The sequence below is a fragment of the Polypterus senegalus genome, chromosome 5, assembly GCF_016835505.1.
Source record: "Polypterus senegalus isolate Bchr_013 chromosome 5, ASM1683550v1, whole genome shotgun sequence".
In the NCBI taxonomy this organism is placed as follows: domain Eukaryota; kingdom Metazoa; phylum Chordata; class Cladistia; order Polypteriformes; family Polypteridae; genus Polypterus; species Polypterus senegalus.
The window spans coordinates 156,500,098-156,523,775 of record NC_053158.1 but is presented as its reverse complement, the minus strand read 5'-3'; the positions used below and the strand labels follow the sequence as shown (position 1 = coordinate 156,523,775).

Genomic DNA, 23,678 nt, shown 5'->3' with positions numbered 1-23,678 from the left:
ACTTCAAAACAAGTTCTGCACTGGTGTTGCTGTTTTTCCTGCTTGTTATTACAGACTTCACTGTATATCTTGTACATCTTATTCTCATGGATGATTGTAAAATTACATTGATATTGCCTACCTGGCAATAATTTCTAGGATGGTGTGCCTTGCCTGGCAGTTTCACTGGAACTATACTCAGAGATCACACCATCCATGACCTTCTTGTGGATGGTGGCAGCATCCAGTCTGTCTTTTATCCTATTTGAAAATAAGGATTCCATGCATCAGAGTGATCTCACACACTTTGTGATAGGCAGCATAGTTTTACTTCAAGAGCTTGTGGGCAAAAGCAAATGTCCCATACATTTCATTCACTTCAGATTATATTCTTCAATTACCACCAGTTTATCTACCACCCCTCCTTCTGGATTTCAATTTTGGCAGATTATTTTTTTATGTACTGTATAATGTTTGTGTGAACTGTTGTGAGACATATTACTCTTTGTATATCCTGCCGTATGACCGGCAACATGCTATCTGCATGAACCAAAACTGGCTCATCATCAGATTCTTTAGTTTTCAGTTGCAGGGATGTGTTTTTTCTGTTAGTCCTTGCTGTACCACATGCACAGATTATTTTATGCTTTAACTCAAGAAATAATTCATGTGATATGTAGAACTTGTCCGTATATTCCACGTGCCCCTCATTCTGAAAGCAATGTAACAAATCCAAAACAACTTAAATTTTGAGAGCGTAGTCATGACTTGGGCAGTGTAAGTAATTGTTTTAAGACAGTATTCAATGTTTGCCTCTGCCAACAAAATTACTGATGCCATAACTGTTTAGTATATTTTACTACTGTCTTGTCTACTGGTAATTGTACCAGCCTATAAATTGGCAATGTAAGATCAACCAGAGACTGCATCTTATATGTAAGGGATTATATCCTGGTTCAACCTTCTAGAGCTGCTTTTAATTGTCACCAAAGAGCAGGTAAGATGTGCAGTAGCAGATATATATTATGTGGCACCAAATTGCCAAATCTGTCTGGAGAAAGAATAGTTGTTTTTCATATCATATTTATATTCCAAATCGTAACCTTAGATCTTCAAATGAGTGTCTGCTTAGAATTCCAAGAGCTAAACTTAAAAGAAGCGGTGAGGTAGCCTTCTGCTGTTATGCACCTAAAATCTGGAATAGACTGCCAATAGGAATTCACCAGGCTAATACAGTGGAGCACTTTAAAAAACTGGTAAAAACACATTACTTTAACATGGCTTTCTCATAACTTCATTCAGTTTAATTCTGATGCTCTGTAAATTCAATTAATTATCATTACTATTCATGATGGCTCCAAAATCCATACTAACCCCTACTCTCTCTTCTGTTCTTTTCCTAGTTTTCTGTGGTGGCGACCTGCACCACCACCACCTAATCAAAGCACCATGATGTTCCTACATTGATGGATTAAAGGCCAGAAGTCCACATGACCATCATCATCAAGTCCTTCCACGAAAACCCTAAATACAATGAAGACTGATCATTTAAGTTAGGTAGAATGCCCAGAGGGGGCTGGGCGGTCTCATGGTCTGGAACCCCTGCAGATTTTTTTTTTCTCCAGCCGTCTGGAGTTTTGTTTGTTTTTTCTGTCCTCCCTGGCCATCTGACCTTACTTTTATCCTATTTTAATGGGTTTTGTCTTGTTTTTCTTATTTATTTATTTTGTCTTTTTTCTCTTTATTCATCATGTAAAGCACTTTGAGCTACATTATTTGTATTAAAAATGTGCTATATAAATAAACGTTGTTGTTGTTGTTGTTGTTTTCAGTGTTCTTTGTATATAGCCCTTTTCACACTTCTCTATTTTAATTTCTGGGAGGCATCATAAACAGGTAAACTCTTTTCTCGTCATCCAAAACAATGGCAGAATCACAAAACAGCAGCTTCTGTAATTTCCTCCATCTAATTTTTCATAGTTTTCTAACGAAGCACAGAGAAGAAAATGGATTCAAGGCATTTAAAAGAGATGAAGAGCCAAATTTGTTATATTTTATTGCTTCATGTATGTTTGTAGCCAGCACTTCAACTCTGATGAGTACATGATGTTTGCATGCTGGCTAAATGCCGATACCATGGTAAGACATTTTAGCTAGAACAACTTCAGTATCCTATTGACACAAGACTCAGCTTTTGAATGGGAAAATCTTTGTCTTGGAGTTAATGTGTGAGCAGCTGCAAAGTTACGTTTCAGTGGATCATGACTATGTGAGGGTATCAGCTCCTGGTGAGTAGGTACAACTTAATACAACTGTCATGTGATTAAATTCATCTTTTTTTTTTGACTAATAATATGAACTTTAAATATAAAACCACATCTAATGTTGTACGTTCATGTGTTTTGTGGCAGAGACTTAATAACTAATATATAACAAATATTGAAAAATGTTTGAAACAATACAAAGATAAATGGTTGATAGGTAATCATAGATTAAATACGGTTAATTTATACCAGAGGTTCTTATAATTTTTTTTCTCATGAACAAATTTTGCATTTTGCAATCTTTGAGACTCCTAATTGATGCAGAACAGTGGCCAATCATTGTCCCATTTCCCAACCGCCCAGGGAGAATTGCCGCTAATCATTTTTCAGGGGCATCTGGGTGGTTGTTTCTTTGCCCTTGCAAAATCACAGCTAATCATCGTCTGCTTGTCAATGATCTGTTGCTGCTTACATGGTTGAAACAAACCTCCCGGACAATGATCAGTGGCCTGTTCTTCCCTAAACTGTTCTAATGATCTAGTAACAGGTACTAACCACTTTTTGAGTACATCCCCTTGCAGGAACCTCAACTATTTCTAGTCAGTCAAAATCTGTCTCACATATCTGTCCTTTCCCATTATGGCATTGAGCCAGCTGCAGCTTGAAGATAATTTGAACTGTGTTTGACTAGTCTATTTAGGTCATCTAGGCACTTGGTGCTCATAGGCAGACTTGATCTGCAGGCCTTAGTTGAGGAGAAGGTCTCTGCATCCCTGCCCTTCTTTATTATACTCAAAACTATTATTCCCGTAAAGAAGTAAACTATTATCTGTTCATCCATGTCTAAACTAGCTTAATCTGGTTTAACTAAACTAGCATTTATAAGTATATGAAATAATGAAGATACCTTAGTATTACTTTTTTATATCTTTAGAAAGCTGTCATTGAAAGAAGAATTACAAGGTTTAGATCTTCTTACTGTTTCCCTTATATTGCAACTAATTGTAACTTTCCATAGAGATCAGATCACAAAAGTTAAGGAACCAAAGTGTGACAGAGACATCTTAATGTGCTGAACTGATGTGAAAATACTAGGTCAGCAACCAGGTCAAAGTATGGACTCAAATTAAGACAAATAATGAAGAAAAACAACCATTGAAACCCCTCGAAAAGTAATTTCCAAAGAAATTAACTCATCAAAACAAAGTACAAAGAGTTACTGAGAATTACTGAGAATGCAGGTTACTCACATGCACTTAGTGGTGTTTGACATCCTGTCACCCAAAAATCCAAAGTGACAAGTGAAGGCATCATCATCTCACAATGCCAAAATGGGAGTTGTATTCATAATAGTTTTTCTTTTAGGTCAGCAGAATTACAAGGATCTCTATGTGCCTATTTATTCAGTATAAAATCAGATATACAGTAATCCCTCCCTATATCGAGCTTCGACTTTTGCGGCTTCACTCTATCGCAGATTTTAAATGTAAGCACATCTAAATATATATCACGTTCGCGGCTTTCTGCGAACAATGGGTCTTTTAATTTATGGTACATGCTTCCTCAGTTTGTTTGCCCAGTTGATTGCAAACAAGGGACGCTATTGGCGGATGGCTTAGAAGCTACTCAATCAGAGCATGTTTTACATATTAACTAAAACTCCTCAATGATATAAGATATGCTTCCCACGTGGTGCTTGATTGTTTGCTTCTCTCTATCTCTCTCACTCTCTCTGCCTGACAGAGGGGGTGTGAGCAGAGGGGCTGTTTGCCTAGAGGATACGGACACTTCTCTACAAAATGCCGCTTTATCGCAGTGCTTCGGAATAATTAAAAGCACGTATAGATTTTTTGATTGTTTGCTTTTCTTAGCGACCGTTCTCTCTGACATCTCTACTCCTGACGGCGCTCCTTTGAAGAGAAGATATGTTTGCATTCTTTTAATTGTGAGAAAGAACTGTTATCTCAGTCTTGTCATGGAGCACAGTTTAAACTTTTGACTAAAGGGTGTTATTTCATGTCTAGAGGGCTCTAATAATGTTAACAGTGTGGGAGAGTTCATAAGGGCTTAAAATATATAAAAATAACCATACAAACATATGGTTTCTATTTCGCAGATTTTCACCTATCGCGGGGGGGTCTGGAACGCAACCCCCGCGATCGAGGAGGGATTACTGTACAGTCAAATACTGTAATCAGACACAGCCCCATATGCATACCAAAAAACTAATTAAGTATCGAGGACAAAAATATTCTGTGTGAATCAAGACCAAACAAAACATCTTGCCTTTAATAAGCTACATAATCACAAGTTTTTCACTTCAGTTTGGAACACAGTTCAATTTCCAGTTGGATGGTGTCACTCACTTTTTTGATGTCTACCCATGTGATAAGCAATATGGTTATTTCTGCTAACACCATGGGAGCATCCTTGAAAATTGCACAACAAAACACCAAGAAACACTCTACAAAATGGGTTGAGATGGTATCACAAAGATAACAATGAAAATAAACACTAGTTATAAAGGAAAGCAGGATGATGAAAGAAGCTGCACTTAGGCATCCAATACAGGAAATGTAGCAGAAAAAACACAATGCATCCTTGTGTGTTTTATTATTTCTATGTGAATTCAAATGATTTCAATGTACCTGTCTTGTGCAGCGAAGATATTCAGTACCTATTGTTTCCTGTACAATTACTAACTTAATAATGTGATAATGACAAATAATGCTTATTTTTTGTTTTCTATAAGGATTTATTCATAAGAATTTCCTACTTAGATATAAATGTGTGGCAAAAAAATTTTAATTTGTTTAACTATTTTGGGACTTTATTATATACAAAGATTTAGGTGTATTAAGGATTTTACCATTTATCTTTATGCTGATTGGTTCAAACTGATTTGTTTCTTAACTATGTTATGCAGACTAAGTTATAAACTTTAGTGTCATAATGAACTAAACTGTTCACACAGCATAGCTCTTACAAGCTTGCTTTAATAAAGAACATCCATCTTGGAGACATTTGTAATGGTGATTTTGACTGTTATTTAATGCAGTATTTCCCAGTAGAAATATGCATACAGTAGCTAGCCTGGACATGGAAATAATGAGAGGATGGTTGGGTACACTTTGTAATACTGCTTTAGTCTCCCAGGCTGAAAGATGACAGCATAAGCATAAGACATTTTGCAAAGGAATATGGGAAATTATATTTATGTAAGGGTTCAGTATTATATTCAGTAGATAATCTGGCAGTACTTACTGACTAAATGGGAAGTGAAATCATAAAACGTCCTGGGTCTAGACGTATATAAGGGGCTTCCTATCACCAGTCAGGACAGCTTAGAGTTTGGAGCAGACCATACACAAAGGTTTATTTAGTGTTAGGTTCTCAACAGTACCTCACCCCTTTAATTTTTCATTTCCCCCTTCTCCCTTATCGTCTGGGCAGTTTTCATTTTGTGTTTGTAAGTTTCCCTTACCCTAAATTGTGTTTAGTGCTCTTATAGACATCATCTGCATTTAGGACAGTTTTTAGGGCCAAAGATACCTGATTGGATAATATAAGGTCCTCATGCATCTTTAGCATGTGCTGTGGCATTAGCCAGGACTTGCTGCAATGTTTGTTGGGTTCATTACACTCTACTCTGGAATAAAGAAAAATTTTCTTCTTTTTCATTTTAAAATTATTTTTCCACAGTCATATTAATTTGCCACTGAAAATTGTGTTGTTACGTAAAGTATGTTTTTTATACAACATTTTAAAAAATGTTGTGGCTGTTCTTGTTTTGTTTACAATGACATCTATGGGACACCACTTCAAACATGAAAACAAAAGTCTTAAAACTTACCAAATGTCTCATTTTCAAGCCAAGAATATTCTCGAATATTGATCAGTGTTGGGAGATTGCACACACATTGTAAAGCAGAATATGTTTGCTGTTTTCTGAAAAAAAAAATACGAAACATTTTTTGAGAGTCTGCCATTTTAAAAACTGTGCTCTTCACTCCATTGCTTGTCTCCCTCAGAGGCCAGGTTCCTTGAAAATCATTTTGTGAATTCTGCAGTTGCTGTTATTTTTTTAACAGTGAATTGAGTGCTTAAGGTAAAGTTTTTCTTGCAACTCTGACAAATAAACTGTCATTTTATATAAGCACTATGTCCTATTCTGAAGAAGTAGAAAGGCAATGTAATGCTGCTAAACAAACTTCAGACATGTATGTGGGTTTGTGCTAATTTACTTCTTTCTTAACTCAAAAACTCCACCCATGATTGTCACTGTAAACTGACAATTTGCATTGCACATGCAAAAACTAGACAAAAAGATTAGATTTGTTTTACTTGTATTTAGCAAAAAATCTGCCAAAGGGGTAAACAAACTTTACTTGACAAGATTTCTTAAAGTAAGCTAAACAATCATAAATACACGTTTTTGGATAAGTCTCAATTTGTTACAATAAGGAAAACATTCAATATCATGATATGAGTACTTTTCACTTGCTTTGATTTAATTTTTTGCAGTGTAAAGACTGTCTTTAAATTGTGTCACACATGAGCACCAGTGGGTCATAATCCAAGCGCACCTGAAGTGTGTGATTTAAGCACAGGGTGAGAGGGGGGTGCTGTTACTAACAGTCTTGTCTCTTTTTTCACTCAGACCCTTGAGAAACCACCTCTTGAGGGCAAAAAAGCCAATGAAACCCCACCCCTTCTGGTCACTCAGTATAAAAGGGAGATGCTCTTGGAAGGTGGTGTCTCATTTCAGACCTGACTGCTTTAGTGAACACAAGAGAGACAGAGAGAGAAAGTGTATCTCTTAAACAACACTGATTCAATGGAATTGTCCCCAGCAGAGAGCGCCATTAAACATGTGTTTTATTTGCAGCTTTCTTTTTTTGTTGGAATTAAATGGGGTTTTGCCTGGTTGAGACCACCAGCATTTGGCTTCATCATTCGCCCCGCTACAGTTGTTTAGTTTTTAAATAAACCTATAGGTAACCGAAAATATTCTTCAATAATTACATAACAAACAGTTATATATCAATGTAGTTATACACAAGAACAGAGGTCCTAAACCTTTGCAGTACACAAGTAGCTGTCAGGTGGCATGAGAAAAAATAAACAAAAAAATGGGGATCAAAAAAGGGACTTTAAGTGATTATTGGTTACACAGAGGTCAAACTAAAGTCTCCACACTGTGGTTCGATTTCACCAGCCATCTTACGGTAATCCTGCTATCAGACACCACCCCCCTCTCTCCTAACCCCATTCTTCCCCCATGTGTCTATCTTCCATGTAAAATTTAAGTCTTTCAAAGATCATATTGGCTGAGAAGCAACAGCTCCCTCTTGCTTCCATACCTCTTTGAGCTGATTGATACCAGAATGGTGACTGCTCCAGTATCACACACCAAAAACAAGGGATTTCTGTGAAAGAGTGTCTCAGATGAGTGCTCTCTTACTTGTCCCCTCCAAACACACAAGTTTGCTGCAGAGCATGACTGTCTCCCTCTCTCTCTCAGATGTGGTCCTCCAATGTTACATGATTTTTATTTTTGGTGAACTGCTTACCTCAGCAGTGACATTCATGTCTCTAGTGACTCTTCCTATGAAGTCAACAGACGAATTGGGAGAGCATGAAGAGGTCATGAGGTCACTAGAAAGGGGTGTGTGGCGCTCCTGATGTCTATGCAAAAGGACGAAGGTCCAAGTCTTTAGAGTCCTGTTGCTTCCTGTCTTGCTATATGGTTGCGAGACATGGACACTATCCAGTGACCTGAGACGAAGACTGGACTCCTTCAGTACTGTGTCTCTTTGGAGAATCTTTGGGTACCACTGGTTTGACTTTGTGTCGAATCAGCAGTTGCTCACAGAGTCCTAAATGAGGCACATTACCTGCATTGTCAGGGAGCATCAGTTATGGCACTACAGCCATGTAGTGTGGTTCCCTGAGGGTGATCCGACTTGCAGGATCCTCATTGTTGAAGGCATGAGGTGGCTGGAGGGTGACTGGATTACGTGCCTGCCTAGGGGGTTGCCAACCAGGATCCAAAGTTGTTTCATCATGTGATGGGTGTGGCAACACACTGTACCAGTGCATGTTCCCCAACCTAACCTGACCTGACCTGAGAGTTATCAATGTTTGGTAACTTTCATCCCTGTATTTAAATAAAGGCAGGAATAGCCTGAAGTTAGAAAACTGTAACCACTGAGTCTATTAAACATAAAGACATTCAACCTTCAGAACTGAGTTTGAGTTATTTTCCTCATTTACGAGGAAGTAAATAACTTCAGCTATTGTTCTGCTTCTTTTCATCAGGATTCACATGCATCTGTATATATTTTGTTAATTAAACATGGAAAGCAGACTTTCTAAATTTTATTCCTTATCAAACAATGCTAGTGTTTAGTGTTTTGGGATGTTGTGCTTCCGGTTGAGTGAACGCTGGCGGGACTGGTCGCCGCTGCTCGCCGGTAACTAGAATATTGATTTTGCTAAGACTAGTGATTTTGATGGTATTTCTTTTTCTCATATTGCTGACATCTCTGCGTGGCTATATATGCTATATACTATATGCTGTGTCTGCATTTAGCTTCAGCCTAACCTCCGTTTTGTTTGAAACTTACCGGTTTATTCTCTGCACGTCTGAGCTGCTTGAGGCCTCCTCGCCTACAATGTGGACTGGTAGGATTTTTGCTTGGTTGTTTGTTTGGAGTCTTCTGTCGCTCGTTATTCAACCTGCGACTGGCCTCCTCCAGTACCCAGCTGCTGAGCTGCTTCGACTGCGTCTTCTCCAGTCTGTGCCTTTGCTGTCGGTGCTATATTTCGACCCGGACATCATACTTCTCCCTCGTCGGAGATACATCCATCGTGGGTCCCGCCGGAGATTCCGAGCGGACGCCTCGAAAGGAATTAACTCTTTTTGGTCTGATTTTCGGCACCCTCCACATAACACAGATAGGAACGCTGACCATAGCGTGTTGGTCAGCTTAGCTCGGTCGACTAACACCACTGTCAAATGCGACAGCAACATTGTCAGCTTTGGTCTATTGAACATCCACTCACTTACGAGCAAGGGACATCTCATTCAGGATCTCCTCATTGACCGTAAGTTTGACTTTCTCTGTTTAACTGAGACTTGGCAGCAACCTCAAGACTTTTCACAACTTAATGAATGCACCCCCCTGGGGTTTGTTTACACTTGTCAACCCCGTGCATCTGGCCGTGGAGGAGGTGTCGCGATAATGTATCGCGAGAAGTGGAAAGTCCTGCCGTTGCCTGCTCCTGCTGTTAGCTCTTTTGAATCGACTGTATGTCAATTGTCTGGGCCAGTTCCAACCATCATTGCAACTGTCTACCGTCCTCCTAAGTCTAACAACAATTTTTTGAACGATCTTGCTACCTTCCTTACCAATCTATCTGTAATTACTCCAAATATAATTCTGCTGGGGGATTTTAATATACATCTGGACAATATCAATATCCCTCTCACTAGAGACTTTTTATCTTGCCTGGAGAGTTTTGGATACCAGCAGCACACTGATGTTCCTACCCATTGTAAAGGACATATCTTGGACCTGATTTGCTGCTCTGGTGTTGTTCCTTTTGATCTTACAGCAGATGAACTCACTATAACCGACCACTTTCTCCTCTCATTCAACGCTAAACTTACCTTTTCTGTTCCTAAGCTTCCACGTCTCATAGCCTTTCGTAACATTAAGAATATCAACTTGAATTTGCTGTCTTCTAGAATTGATTCGCAAATGGACTTTTATAATTTATCCTCTCCCATAGAACTGGTCTCATATTATGACACTTGTCTTAATGGTATTCTTAATTCTCTGGCTCCGCTAAAAACCAGATCTGTTTCTTTTCCTTTTCTGCCCCCTGGTTTACGCCTGAACTTCGGCTTCTGAAAGCTAAAGGCAGGCAACTTGAAAGGTTGTTTAAAAAAAACAGACTCTTTGTCCACAAAGAGATGTATAAAAATCATCTACTCTATTACAAGGATTGTATAGCTCAAACCAAATCTAATTATTACACTCAGTTAATTACTAGTAATACAGGTAACACTTTGTTTTCTTTACTTAATAATGTTACACAACCTCCAGACTCTTTACCATCTCACCTTCACTCAACTGCCTTCTGTAATTCTCTTACGTCTTTTTCCAATGAGAAAATCCAAAAAATACATCAGCACCTTGGTCCAGATCCTTTCTGTATTTCTTCTGAACTACACTCACCTATTCACTCTTTCTCTTCTTTCCAGCTTTCCACTTCCTCTGAAATCTCAGATCTCATCTGCAAATCCAAGTCATCTACTTGTCAGCTGGACCCCCTGCCTACAGTTTTGGTTAAAGCCTGCCTCCCCTCTCTAGTCCCTCTTATTTCTGCCATCATTCACTCTTCTCTTACTACTGGTATTATTCCCTCATCTTTCAAAACTGCTGCTATAACCCCAATATTAAAAAAAAACCTGGTTGTGATCCTACTACTTTCAATAATTTTCGCCCCATTTCTAACTTGCCCTTTATCTCCAAAATTCTTGAAAAATAGTAGCTATCCAACTTCACACCCTCTTGTCTCACAATAATCTATATGAGAAGTTCCAGTCTGGTTTTCGCCCCCTTCATAGTACAGAAACAGCACTTGTTAAAATTACTAATGACCTCCTTATGGCTGCTGATTCTGGTCTAATCACTATTCTCATCCTTCTTGATCTGAGTGCGGCCTTTGATACTATTTGTCATACCACTTTCCTTAATAGATTATCTTTGATTGGCATTACTCACACTCCACTTGATTGGTTTAGATCTTACCTTTCAGGCCGCACTCAGTTCATACAGCTTAAAACTTTCACATCCCAACCCACCGCTGTTACTTCTGGTGTGCCCCAAGGCTCTGTCCTGGGGCCTCTTCTTTATTATTTACCTTCTTCCCTTGGCAATATTTTTCGCAAATATAACATTAATTTTCACTGTTATGCTGATGACACCCAGCTCTACCTTGCTGGTAAACCCACCTCCTCTTTTCCACCACCCTCACTTATTGATTGCATTTCTGAAATTAAATCCTGGTTCTCTTCAAATTTTCTTAAATTAAACAGTGACAAAACTGAGGTTCTCCTCATTGGTTCAAAATCATCATTATCCAAAACCAATAATCTTTCTTTTATTATTGATAACTCTGTTGTTTCCCCATCATCTCAGGTCAAGAGTCTGGGTGTCATCCTCGACAGTACTCTATCTTTCCAATGTCACATTAATAACATCACCCGGTCTGCTTACTTCCACTTACATAATATTAATCGCATTCGCCCCTCCCTCACTCCTCATACTACTGCCATTCTTGTTCATAGTCTTGTCACTTCTCGGCTGGACTACTGCAATTCACTCCTCTTTGGTCTCCCTAATAAATCTCTTCATAAGCTTCAGTTAGTCCAGAATTCTGCAGCACGTATCATCACTGGAATCCCATCTTTTCACCATATTACTCCGGTCTTGCAGCAGCTTCATTGGCTCCCGATCAAGTTTCGTATTGATTTTAAGATTCTGCTACTAACTTTTAAGGCCATCCATAACCTCGCACCTCCATATCTGTCTGACATTCTACATGTTGCCATTCCATCCCTTAACCTTAGATCCTCTTCCTCCACCCATCTGACCGTTCCTCCAGCCCGTCTAACCACCATGGGGAGCAGAGCTTTCAGCCGTTCTGCTCCCAAGCACTGGAACTCATTATCTGCGGATCTCCGAAATATCAAATCATATTCATCTTTCAAATGTAAACTTAAAACACATTTGTTTAAAATGGCTTTTTCTTCTTCCTCCTAATTATAGTGGTTTTGTTTGGTTTTAATTTTTAGATTTTCTGATGTTTTAAGTTGCTTATAATTGTGTTTTGTATTTATTTATTTATTTATTGTTTGTTCGGTGTCCTTGAGTTCTCTGAAAGGCGCCTTGTATAAATAAAATGTATTAATAATAATAATAATAATAATAATAATAATAATAATAATAATAATATTATTATTATTATTATTAGTGTTCTTGTGTTGGTCTTGTTAGTGGAAAACCCACATTGAGGCTCCACAAAGTTTTCTTGGGCAGAACCTAACCTTGACATGTGAGTCACCTGGCCACAAAGCACTTGATGATAATTACCACTCCTAGTTCTGGCAACAGAAATAGTTCTTGATTGATCACCCCATCTCAGCATTTTGCCTCCCCAAACCTCACCAGAAAAACTGGAATTACATGTATAACGATGATGATGATGATTATGATAACATTCCTAGAGTAGTGGTAGACCAGAGACTACACAGTGTTATGATATACTTAGATTGATGAAAAGAATGAGCAATTAGAAGATGAACACACTACAATAAAAAAATGGAGACAACATCTGGGACAAGTAAAGGAATGACAAACCAAGAGATGTCTTGATAGCAGTTGTCAGAAACAATCACAAGTGCAAGTATCACAGTCACTGAAACTCAAATAGTGACCAAAGGATTAGTAGCATTAGGGAAAACAAGAACGAAAATGAACAAAAACCAAAACAGACACACAAACCTCTTTCTAGCCAGATAAATGCCAAAGAAACCCCAAGGATCTTTTCAGCAGTGTCTTTTAGCTATATGCTTTTCTCTTACATTGGCATGAAGAGACTGTCATGAAGCGTAGATATAATAAACTGTATAACCACAGTCATGCAATGATAAGTAAAAAATAAAGATGATTAAATCACAACAATTACCAAAATGGAACTGCCAGATTAACGATTACAAAAAAACAGGAAAACAGAACAGTTAAGTCCAAGGAAAGAAGAACTGAACATAAAAGAAGTCCCTAAAGGGAAAATTCCCCAGAATCACTTCTCCAAATAACATCAGAAAGCAGCTGTGGGTGCAGCACCAGACCATCACAGGACCTGTTTACACACACATTAACATTAACATGGGCAGCTTGGAAGTGCCAGTTATCCTCACATACATGTGTTAGGGAATGTAGAGGGAAACCCAATGCATATTTGGGAAAAAATATCCCAGCTACACACAGGAAGGAATATGGATCCATAAGTTAATAGCATGGCAATAACCACTGCACAACTTGTTATGATTAGATTATGTTATACATTTATTACAGCTTTATTTTTCATTTTTTCTTGGACATTCTGTTTCAAGTTTTGAAGGTTACGGAGTCTTGTTTTGATAACATTATGAAAGCTATTTTAAATTCTTTCAGCAATGCTATTTTCTTTTCTGTTAGTGCTGCCATTTTGAATTTAGGTTGTGTATTATTGCTTGCAACGTTGCTATGCAGGATGACCTGAGGTCCTTACCTGTGATGCTATGAGTTTAAAGGTATAAAGATTCATTCAAACACTTCCTGGTTCAAAGACTTCCTGGTTATCAGAGTTCTGGATAAAAAAAATTAAGAAATTAAGAAATTCTGGTTACGACTTGCGTTGTTTTTTGCTTGACTTTCATTTCTGCTATTTTGTTTAGACTTAACAACAGATCAGTTAGATTTTTCAGTCTTAAACTTTGTAAGGCTTTAGATTTTTTTTCATCTCCTGATTCCTAATCATTACAAATCTGCCCCAACATTTTTCTGTAGCAGAATACAACCTTGGTGACTCTTAATATTTTTATATATCTTTTAGAGTTGAAAAAGCCCTTTTAACTCTTTGTAATAGAAGAGATATTTTTTTATAAATAGATTTAAAAAAACTTAAATTTAAATCATTGTAAACAAAAAGACTGCAATGGAAAATAATGTGTTGAAGAAATTAAGGATGAATAGACGATAAACAAAGACTACACATTTTGGTGAATATTTCTTGGTGCTTAATATGTTAGGGTTCATTACCATACTAATGAGAATTAGCATACTGATTAACATCCTTCACATTTGAGGCTGTCACCTAACCTACAATAGCTTATACAAATTAGCAAGGTTTACTTAAACTGAAAAATAAAATCAGAATGATTTAACTCTGGAGAACTGCTGGATAAGATTTTTTTCCATCAATTATTTTTACTTGTTAAATTTGCACTTTTTTGTATAATGTTTACTCCTATCTCTTTATTTTGGTTCATAAATATTAAATAACACTTACGCCACAAGTGTGATGAAAAACATTATTGAGATGTTGCCTTGGGGAATAGATCTCAGCAGGGAATTAATCAATGAATGAGAAAGCGTTTAATTGTGCTTCATATTTCATGAATAAAGTGTCTATTGTTCTTATATTGTAACCCTCTCTTTAGCAAGGGTCAAAGAATTAGGACAGAGCACAAGAATTGTAGCTCTGGGAGTTATATGCAAGAAATCAATTACAACTGGTCAAAGAGAGGTAAGCCATTAATTAGGCCACCACATGTCTGATGTTGAAAGTGGCAAATGTTGCCAGACATGGACTTCCACTGTTACATTCACGATAAAATGATCCAGGAAGGTCTCCACAAAGTATACACTAAAGAAAGTTTTTGGTACTTTCATAAAGAGATAGGGTTTAAATTGTAGTTTCAGTATGCTTTAGTATAGAATAATGAAGCTTTTGTCATATGCATAACAACCAATATTGCACTACCAACAAAGGTTTGTGTTTCCAAAGAAGAACACTCTACATCAAGATAACATACTGCCAAGGATATGACAATTTTGAGTTTTTTATGGACACCAAAATATAGCCAACACAGGAAGAAATGCTTACTGGGATACAGAATCTACAATTCAGATATTGATGACCCAGAAGACCAGCAATTCCTACATATCTCCACAGCAACTCACCCTGTAAATAACCCAAGAATACAGATGAAAAATGTCTACCAACAAAATGAAAACTATTTCCAAGTGCTTAATAAGTGACTGCAACAATCACAGTCAGGCATGAACTGCACACATCCTCATTGTAACTCTGCTACAATAAATGTGACTTACCCACCTTGAGCCACAACTCTCTTAACCTCCCTGTTTAATTTTTACAGCAAAATCAGAAAAAGTCATAAACAAATATTTTACTATGTGCATGAAAATATATATATTGTGCAAATCTTAATAATTACCTTAATCTGCTGATAAAATCTTGTGTGTCAGCAGTCAGGCATCACTTGATAACATGTTACAAATTCATCAACCTAATTTGTTGAAAATATTATTTAGTTCTTGCCATGTTGTCAAAGAGCAAAGAATTTAAGTTCTTTTAAAGCCACACATCTTAAGTCTTATTCATTGTAAAATGTTAAACATGTGAAGGAAAACAATTTGAACAACAAGAGAATTAGAAATAAACATTTGGAAATGGGATCTAGAAGAAATAAGGATGAAAATTCAAAATGAAAGAAACAATTGGGTATGAAGATAGCTGTAGAAAAATTTTGCAAGACTTTAGTAATTTTTATAACTGAGTTCTCAAAGTGCTTAACTAATAACTATACAGAACTAAACTTAGCTGTGGAAAATTATGTAATTTAAATTCTTATTTTAAGGTATAAATTTTAAAATTCGTTTCATTAAATCTTGTATCAGGATAAAACTTGACTAATGTTATTTATTCAACTGGGAAAAGAATCATTGATTCCAGTTTAAAAATTTGTATGAAATTATTAAAAGTATTTTGACCGATGAGTGTTTTCTATTTAAATTGTCCTTACCAACAGAAATATATGAAGTCATAAATTACATTCAATAAATAAATAGTACTTTTTACAGGACCATACACAATTTCAAGAAAGAAAAAAAAGAAATGGAAACAAACTTTCCATAAATGTACCTTTCATTTTGCTTACTTGTTTGTCAAAGTACAGTAAATCTCCAAAGCACTCAAAGACTGAATCTTGGATGATTACATTAAAATATGAGAAACAAACTTATTAAATTCCAATGAAGATCTCGTTTACCAAATAAAAATTTATACAATGACACATTTTCTGTGGTGACAAACTCTAGAGTGTGACCATCTAGCTAATGTCATAGCTAAGCCTCAATAAGTAAAACATAGACTGAAAGGAATTCATTTGCTCTGGACATCTTTACATTTGACTGTTAAGCAGTATTTACATGAATAATGTTTCCATATGAATGCTACATTTATTTATTATGTCAATTTCTGTCTCCAGTCACATCAGCTTTAGGTTTCTACTAACTTATTGGTAATGATCAACATTATCCTTCCATTATCAGACCAGCTAAACCCTGTTTTCTTGCAAGAAAGGATATAATTTTGGATATGGGTGACCGTCTGTCATCATTGCTTCCATTCACATTTAGATGGGATTGGGCTCCTTAATTAACTTTGTCTTGGGGGAGGATGTGGTAGGAAAGCTGGAGAGCTTGCACAGTAAAAAATTTAGTTTAGAATTTACAGTAAATAACTGGCAAACAAGTTGCCAATAAGAAACTGTGAAATTGATGTTAATTAGTGTAATAAGCGATTGCTGGACTCCAATACACAGCTTCTTCTTGGAAGTAAAATACAGCCTTTGTGTGTGTGTGTTTTTAAGTAATACTGCAATGTACTTGCAATTCAGTTCACAGCACTTTTTTTGAAGTCATGCTGTCAATAAAGGGTTACAAATACCCTAGGTTGACAGTGTTATGTTGTAAAATATTTTTACACTGACATATTAAGGAATACAACAATTGTATCAATACCTTTGTTTATTTGGCTGACAGTGTTAGTCAAGGTAACTTACTCCATTTGAGAGATACAACTGGTTACATTTGGCTTTTTGCTTTTCTAATTGGGGCACCAGCAAAAGAAACGACTTGCTCATGGTCACCTAATGTCACTAGCACGATCTGAACCCACAACCTCAAGGCTTGAATAGCAAAGCCTTAACTACTGAAAAACACTGCCTGCCTGTCCCACAGTTTACAATAAATAACTTGCAAAATGTTGTTAAGTAACACACTGTAAAATTCTTAACTATTGTAAAAGGAATTGCAGTATATTACTGTAAAATAGCCAGACTACATTCAGAACATGTCCTGCCTGTATGTGTGCTCATTGTCTTTTGTGAAGCCCACTGCTAACTGCTGTATTTGTTTTGGGGACCCACGGTGCATTGAGAGTTAGAGTTACCATTTGTAAAGTGATTAAAATGGTATGTTTCTGTAGAGTTTACTGTAAAAAATGCAAAAATGTGTTACAGTGTGGGAAAACCTGTGCAGACACAGGGATAATGTGCAAAATTCACACAGACAATGACTTGTTAAGAATTTGCACCTCAAAATAATCTTCACCAGATTCTCTTCACAACTATATATTAAATCCAAGTCCATTTAATCAGAGTTTAGTATGTTTCTTTAAAATAAATATGCAGTTATTTCATTATTTATTTTTTCGCTGGCTATGTACATGATTTTTCAATGTCCTAAGCCATCCATACTTTACTTATAAAGAAACTACACTGTTATCATTGATGAAAATATTTTACTAATTTCTTGTTTTTCCTTCCTTCTCTTCAGTTACTCTAATGTTTAAGATTATATCCTTTTAGTCTAAAATTGTATTTTTAAATAAATCAAATGAACACACATGAATGGGATTAGAAACAAAAGCATTGTGTAAATTTCACTTACACCTTGATTTGACTACAAGTTGATGTATACATTTTAGAAATGAGCAACATAGCAAAAAGGGAATAATGGAGGATTAGGAAATACTACACTATTCTGTTTTTTTTAAATCCAAAGTATAAATTGGAAATCATGTTAATTTTATTTTCACTTGTAGGTAAAGGAGCTTGTTTCAAAAGTTTATTTAGACAATTTAAAAAAGGCAAAAGAGGTGTTACTGCAGGAATTAATTAGAGCACATTCACAACAGATTTTAAGTTTCTCTTTTATCACTTAGTAGTGTAACTGAACCACTTAAAATGTAAAGCAAATAACATATTTTGGACTTTTGAATAAGAAAGAAAGTTAGCAGGTATACACATTGAATTCATTTGTTTCTGTCTAACTGATGTGTCATATAGCTAACTACATTAAAAGATGTCTTGAGTTTTAAATGAATATATCAAGAATTTTCTGTACTAATATAGATATATTATTCATCATTTTTACCAAATGGAAAGTAAAAAGCATCTGAACAATGAATCTAGAAACTGAATGATTGCAAAATGTAATGACAGTGATAATGCTCCTAATTACATGAATTAAAGAACAATATTCCTGCTTCAGACAGTGTATATTTCCTTTTGTTGCTTCTGTACACATGATTACTGAATTATACAATTTAAGGAAAAAACAAACAATATATCTGATTAAAGTTTTAACTAGACATTAATTACATTATCTGTAACAACAAGTGATATTTCAGTTGATGCATGTGATATATGGCGAATGAAGGTTGAAGTCACAGTATAAAGAGCATGGCATTAACAGTTAACCTGTGTAAATTCATGAGTGTAGTTAAAATTGTGCCCTTACAGATTAAACTGTACAACATCTGCAAACTAGCTACTTGTGCTTATCAAATAAGCAAAAGAAATGTTCAGTGATATCTATGAATATTCTGCTATCTTAAAATAGTAATACACATCTTAAAATTGAAAATATGGATCTAAAATTGATCTAACTCTTCTCAAAAGACCTTCCTTTCATTTCAATATAGAAAATAACTTCTTTGGGAAATGTTTTTTCGTTTTAAATCAGGAGATTTCTTTTAAGATAACATTACATTATTTTTTAGGACTACGACATTGTTTTTAATCGTATTCTCCTTCATTTGAGATAAAAACTTAACTACATCATAATATGACATTAGGCTTGCTTTACAATACCTTGAAATGCATTTCAGTTATTTTAAAATAAATCTGACATACCCTGAAGTGTTTTTTTGTATTCTTTAACATACATAAAACTAATCCTAAGAAATTTTGAGATACAGTATACAAAATCTATTTTGGTATATAAATAGATATCTGTATTCCAATTATGGCTGTTCTAATGCTAGTTTTAAAGAAATTTGTACTTCTTTTGAGAAATGCAATTTTTTTTTTTTACTATTTTGCATGTTAATTTGTGCTCCACTTTGTTATCTTTGACCTCACTTTCAAGACCACTTAAGCTTGTACAGTATAATAATTGCATGCACATTTTAGAGACAGCACAAACCAAAGGCTAACAGTTTAGTAATGACACAAACAACCCTACGTAATGCTGTTAACATCAAGAATGATATCAGATTTCTTACCCTTGATAAGAAAAAGACTGCAGGAATGAAGTGCTCACCAACCATACATAACTTCTTATTTAGAGGTTTATAAACTGTGAAAATAATAATGCCTGGAAGACAAGTGAGACAATGCAATCACAAATCTAAATGTAAAGATACTATCTAGAAACTTAGATTTGGAACACAAATGATAAGATTTGCTGACAAAGTATACAATATATAATGCTTATAAAAGCTCTTTGATAAAATTAAAAAGTTTTTAAAAAATCATTGATATATGAATAAATGAACTCTGCGGTGGGCTGGCGCCCTGCCCGGAGTTTGTTTCCTGCCTCTGTGTTGGCTGGGATTGGCTCCAGCAGACCCCCGTGACCCTGCAGTTCGGATATAGCAGGTTGGATAATGGATGGACGGATATGAATGAACTTAAACTTATGCAGTTCTTTTCATCACTTTCTAAGACTAAAAGAGATGATATTTGAGCAATAAATGAGGAAACAATACATTCTAGTACAATAAAAGTCACAATGCTGTTTAATGTTAAATATAAACTAATAAACTAATGCAACTAACAGTATGCTGTGGAATCATATTTTACAGATGTGCATATTCATTCTGTCACTATGCTTTAAACTCTCTCTCTGTTATTGTATGGAAATATTGATATTCATTTAAATTTATAATAAGAACAAATTGATACAACTGTACCAACTACTCTCGTTCATTTGCTTAACTTTGTACGGTTAGTATGTGGCTTACATTTTAGAAAATCGGTTTAGAGTACATTCAGTAATCTATGCGTTTATTAAATAAAGATGTTATTCTTGCATTTTAATATTTTTATTTTACTTAGTTAATTCAGTCAAGTTTTATACTACTTATCTACCATCACGTGAACGACTGCCTTTAAGCGATGACCGTGCAGTGTGCTATTAGTATCTTGCTGTACATTACAGAGTGAACGTTCGTACATCAGCACCGCGGACAGCGCCTTACTGAAATCCTATACTGTACAGTATATCCATGCACAATCTAAAAGCATTCGTCCGTCCATTTAGTAAACTTCATACTGTGTGACTTACACAAGTACAACTTAATAACCAAATAAATAGAAAATTGGGTTCAAACTATTTACGGTAGCAGCAGGGTGAACCCACAGCACTGAAACAAAGATTAAGTCGGAATAATAACATTAACACGTTTCATGTTGCGCACTATCGCAGAGCTCTTTACATGAAAACGTAGAAAAAACATTATAAGACTGTTAATATAGAGAAGAGAGATCATTAAGCAGTAATGCTATCGATTTCAATAGGCTGCAGGGTTACAAAGGAATGCAGGAGGTCGGAAACAACCTAAATGTTTATCTTCAATTGCCCGCAGTATTCTGTATACAAGAAAATGAAAAAGTTTGCATTCATTAGTTCATGTTCCATAGTTATGTAGGATTATATGAGTTAGTTATATCCGACTATTTTAGGCAAAAGTCGAAACTAATTTAACAGTAATGCGCTGCAACCAGTCATACGAAAGTGCTAGACAAAATGAACATACAGTTATGACATAAGGTAATAAAAAGTTAAAGCGAACCGGTTGTGCAGCTGCTGGTAATTGTCTACTGTAAGAGGGATACAACGCGAATGTGCTGCTTTGAAGAGAATGGCTGTTATCAATGTTTCCTCGCGACATTACGTCCAAGTCCCTCGGCAGCTATGATTTCCCCCATGGCTCAGTTATCTGTTAGCGGTCACACCTTCATTATGACCTTTGCTCGGCAGCTTGTAGCATCTATTGATTCCCCTCTGAGTGCAATTTATATTGATATTTTGCCTTTTTTCAACCTTTGAAAAAGATCTTTATGCTTCAAAAATACTTCATACAAATGCTTGAAAAAGAGCCAAAAAGTATTGAAAGCGACACAGGCAGCATACATCATATTACAATGTCAATGTTCTTAGCTTTATCAGCTTTACTTTAAAAGGTGCTTGCCTGGTAACTTCCTAATAACTCCCTGGAAATGTGCGGAAACAACATTAACGCACTAATTTAAATGGTGTAAATATAACACATTTTTGATCTTTAAAATTTGTAAAACGGGTATGTTAATGTATATCCTCGAATAAATATTTTCCTACATACATCAATACTGCTTGACATGTACTATATATAAATCGCAATGCAGAAACAAATACAACTCTTGGCTTTTTTTAAAATGCCTTCTAATCCTGTAAGAGTACATGTGAAGTTTAGCGGCCTAATTATGGAGAGAATAGCTTCTGTAGCTATTTATTTATTCACTATTGCAGACATTTACACGTATCCATCCACCCACCTATCCCCATAATAACACTTGCACGCACTTATGCGTATTACTCTTTTTTTCTTGGTCCATGCTTTTATTCCTATCTGTGGAAAGTTTATATTTATAATAATGAGTGGATATTTTTGCGCATGCGTAAATTATTTAGGTAATCCGTAAAAAAACAGTCTGCATGCGTTTACTTTCTGTAAAATGAAACCCGTTTCTCTTCATAATGTTTAAAAGATGTTTGTTTGGACTTTGAGTAATTGATTTCATACTGAACTTTGTCTCATTCTCATGACTTATAGTTGCATGCATTTGCTTGGTAGACGCTTTTATCCAAAATGACTTACAAAACAGTTAAACGTAGTCGAGTAACATTAGGGTAGGGCCTGCTTGTTCAGCAAGTGTAGTAGGACAGGTAAAAAAAAGTTGATTGCCACAACTTAAAATGATGTAATAACTAATAAATATACAATCAAGGATTATAGTCAATAATGCGATTCAACTTAGTCTAACAACAAATTAGACTTAGGCTACCACCCTTCATACTTACGGTAATGAATCTCGAATGCACTCGCAGCAGACTTCCAAAAAATCATACATTTCCATCTCTGAAAGAAAAACGAAAAATAAATCACATTAGTCTATTTGGTGTGATGTGTTTTTAACAACAGACTTTGACTGTTACAGCATATTCAGTATTCAATAGTCTGCCTTTCCATTCTAAAACATAAATATAGTTAAAAACAGTTTATCAAACTGAAGTGACAGTAAATTTGATTTGCAGCCGTTAAATAAAATATGCTTATTGTTTAATTTCTAAAGAAAAATCACAGATTTTCAATAGAAAACATTACTCGCTTCTTATAATTGCTGTTGTAAAATAATAATAAAACCAATGCCATCCATAAGTTGTGTGTCTTCTTTATACACGCGATGAACTTCCCTGCTGAGTCTCATTTTCCTTCCTGAAAGTAAATCTGTAATGTAACACCTGCACTTTAATACTCATTTATATTAACAAGTGTAACGTTTCCATGAGCTAAATTAGCGCAGCTTCTATTTTTTTTATATGCCTTTTGACAGTTGCCTACACTAGTTTCCTTTTTGTTCTCCTTATTTTGAGGGACTGATGACTTACTAACCCTACTTTTTATCTTTTTTTTAATTTTCACCAATATAGCTACAGGGCTTTTCAGAAATAAATGACTCATTGTTGATTAAATCTAAGTGTTGTCTACCTGGGTTTGCTCTTGAGATTCAGAACAAATGACACAGCTTTAAGCGACTGCGTGTGCTCCCGAGGTGCCGAGTTATTTTTACTTTCTAGCACAACCGGCAGCAAATCTGTACCCTTGCTTCTTTGGTTAGAAGTCAAAATGTCCAGTTTTCTTCTGCTATGTACTGCGACCTGTCAGAAACCCTTACTTCTCCACAATCTCACAAATAAAATGTTACACACATGCTGTCACGTGAAAACGGGGATGGCACATTAATAAGAACACAAAAAATCGAGGACTTTGTATCCAATCGGCCACCTATTTCCATATATATATATATATATATATATATATATATATATATATATATATATATATATATATATATATATATATATATATATATATATATATGTAATAACATGTTTTACCTATGGATGATCCAGTTTTGTCTCCATGATTAGATCACAATGCACGTGCAACTGCAAAGGTTTAAAACATAAAATTAGAAAAAAGTTTTGTTCAGTTAGCAAACATTTATTTTGTAAAGACTTAATATTAAAAGTTGCAAGAACTCAGTCATGGCATTAAATACTTTTTAGTAATATATTCCTGTTAATGGTTACATTAGGTATAGATATCCCTCGTTTTTTCCCCCTTGTGTCATATCTTACTGGTATTATGTTATTATGTCACTGGTTTCATAAAAAAGTCTGG

General features: G+C 35.6%; 1 long non-coding RNA gene across 4 annotated transcripts in view; it reads right to left on the bottom strand.

The window, feature by feature from the left end:
* LOC120529607 overlaps window positions 1-23,678 on the bottom strand; it is a 32,843-nt gene that overhangs the window by 5,788 nt on the left and 3,377 nt on the right. For 3 of the 4 annotated variants that reach the window (XR_005633777.1, XR_005633778.1, XR_005633776.1), the window contains 7 exons: window positions 23,393-23,443; window positions 22,295-22,352; window positions 19,455-19,546; window positions 15,319-15,390; window positions 13,590-13,667; window positions 6,097-6,191; window positions 122-240 (listed from right to left, as the gene is read on the bottom strand). This is a non-coding gene — a long non-coding RNA (uncharacterized LOC120529607). The remainder of the gene's footprint in view (window positions 1-121; window positions 241-6,096; window positions 6,192-13,589; window positions 13,668-15,318; window positions 15,391-19,454; window positions 19,547-22,294; window positions 22,353-23,392; window positions 23,444-23,678) is intronic. The other variant, XR_005633775.1, reaches the window with a different exon arrangement.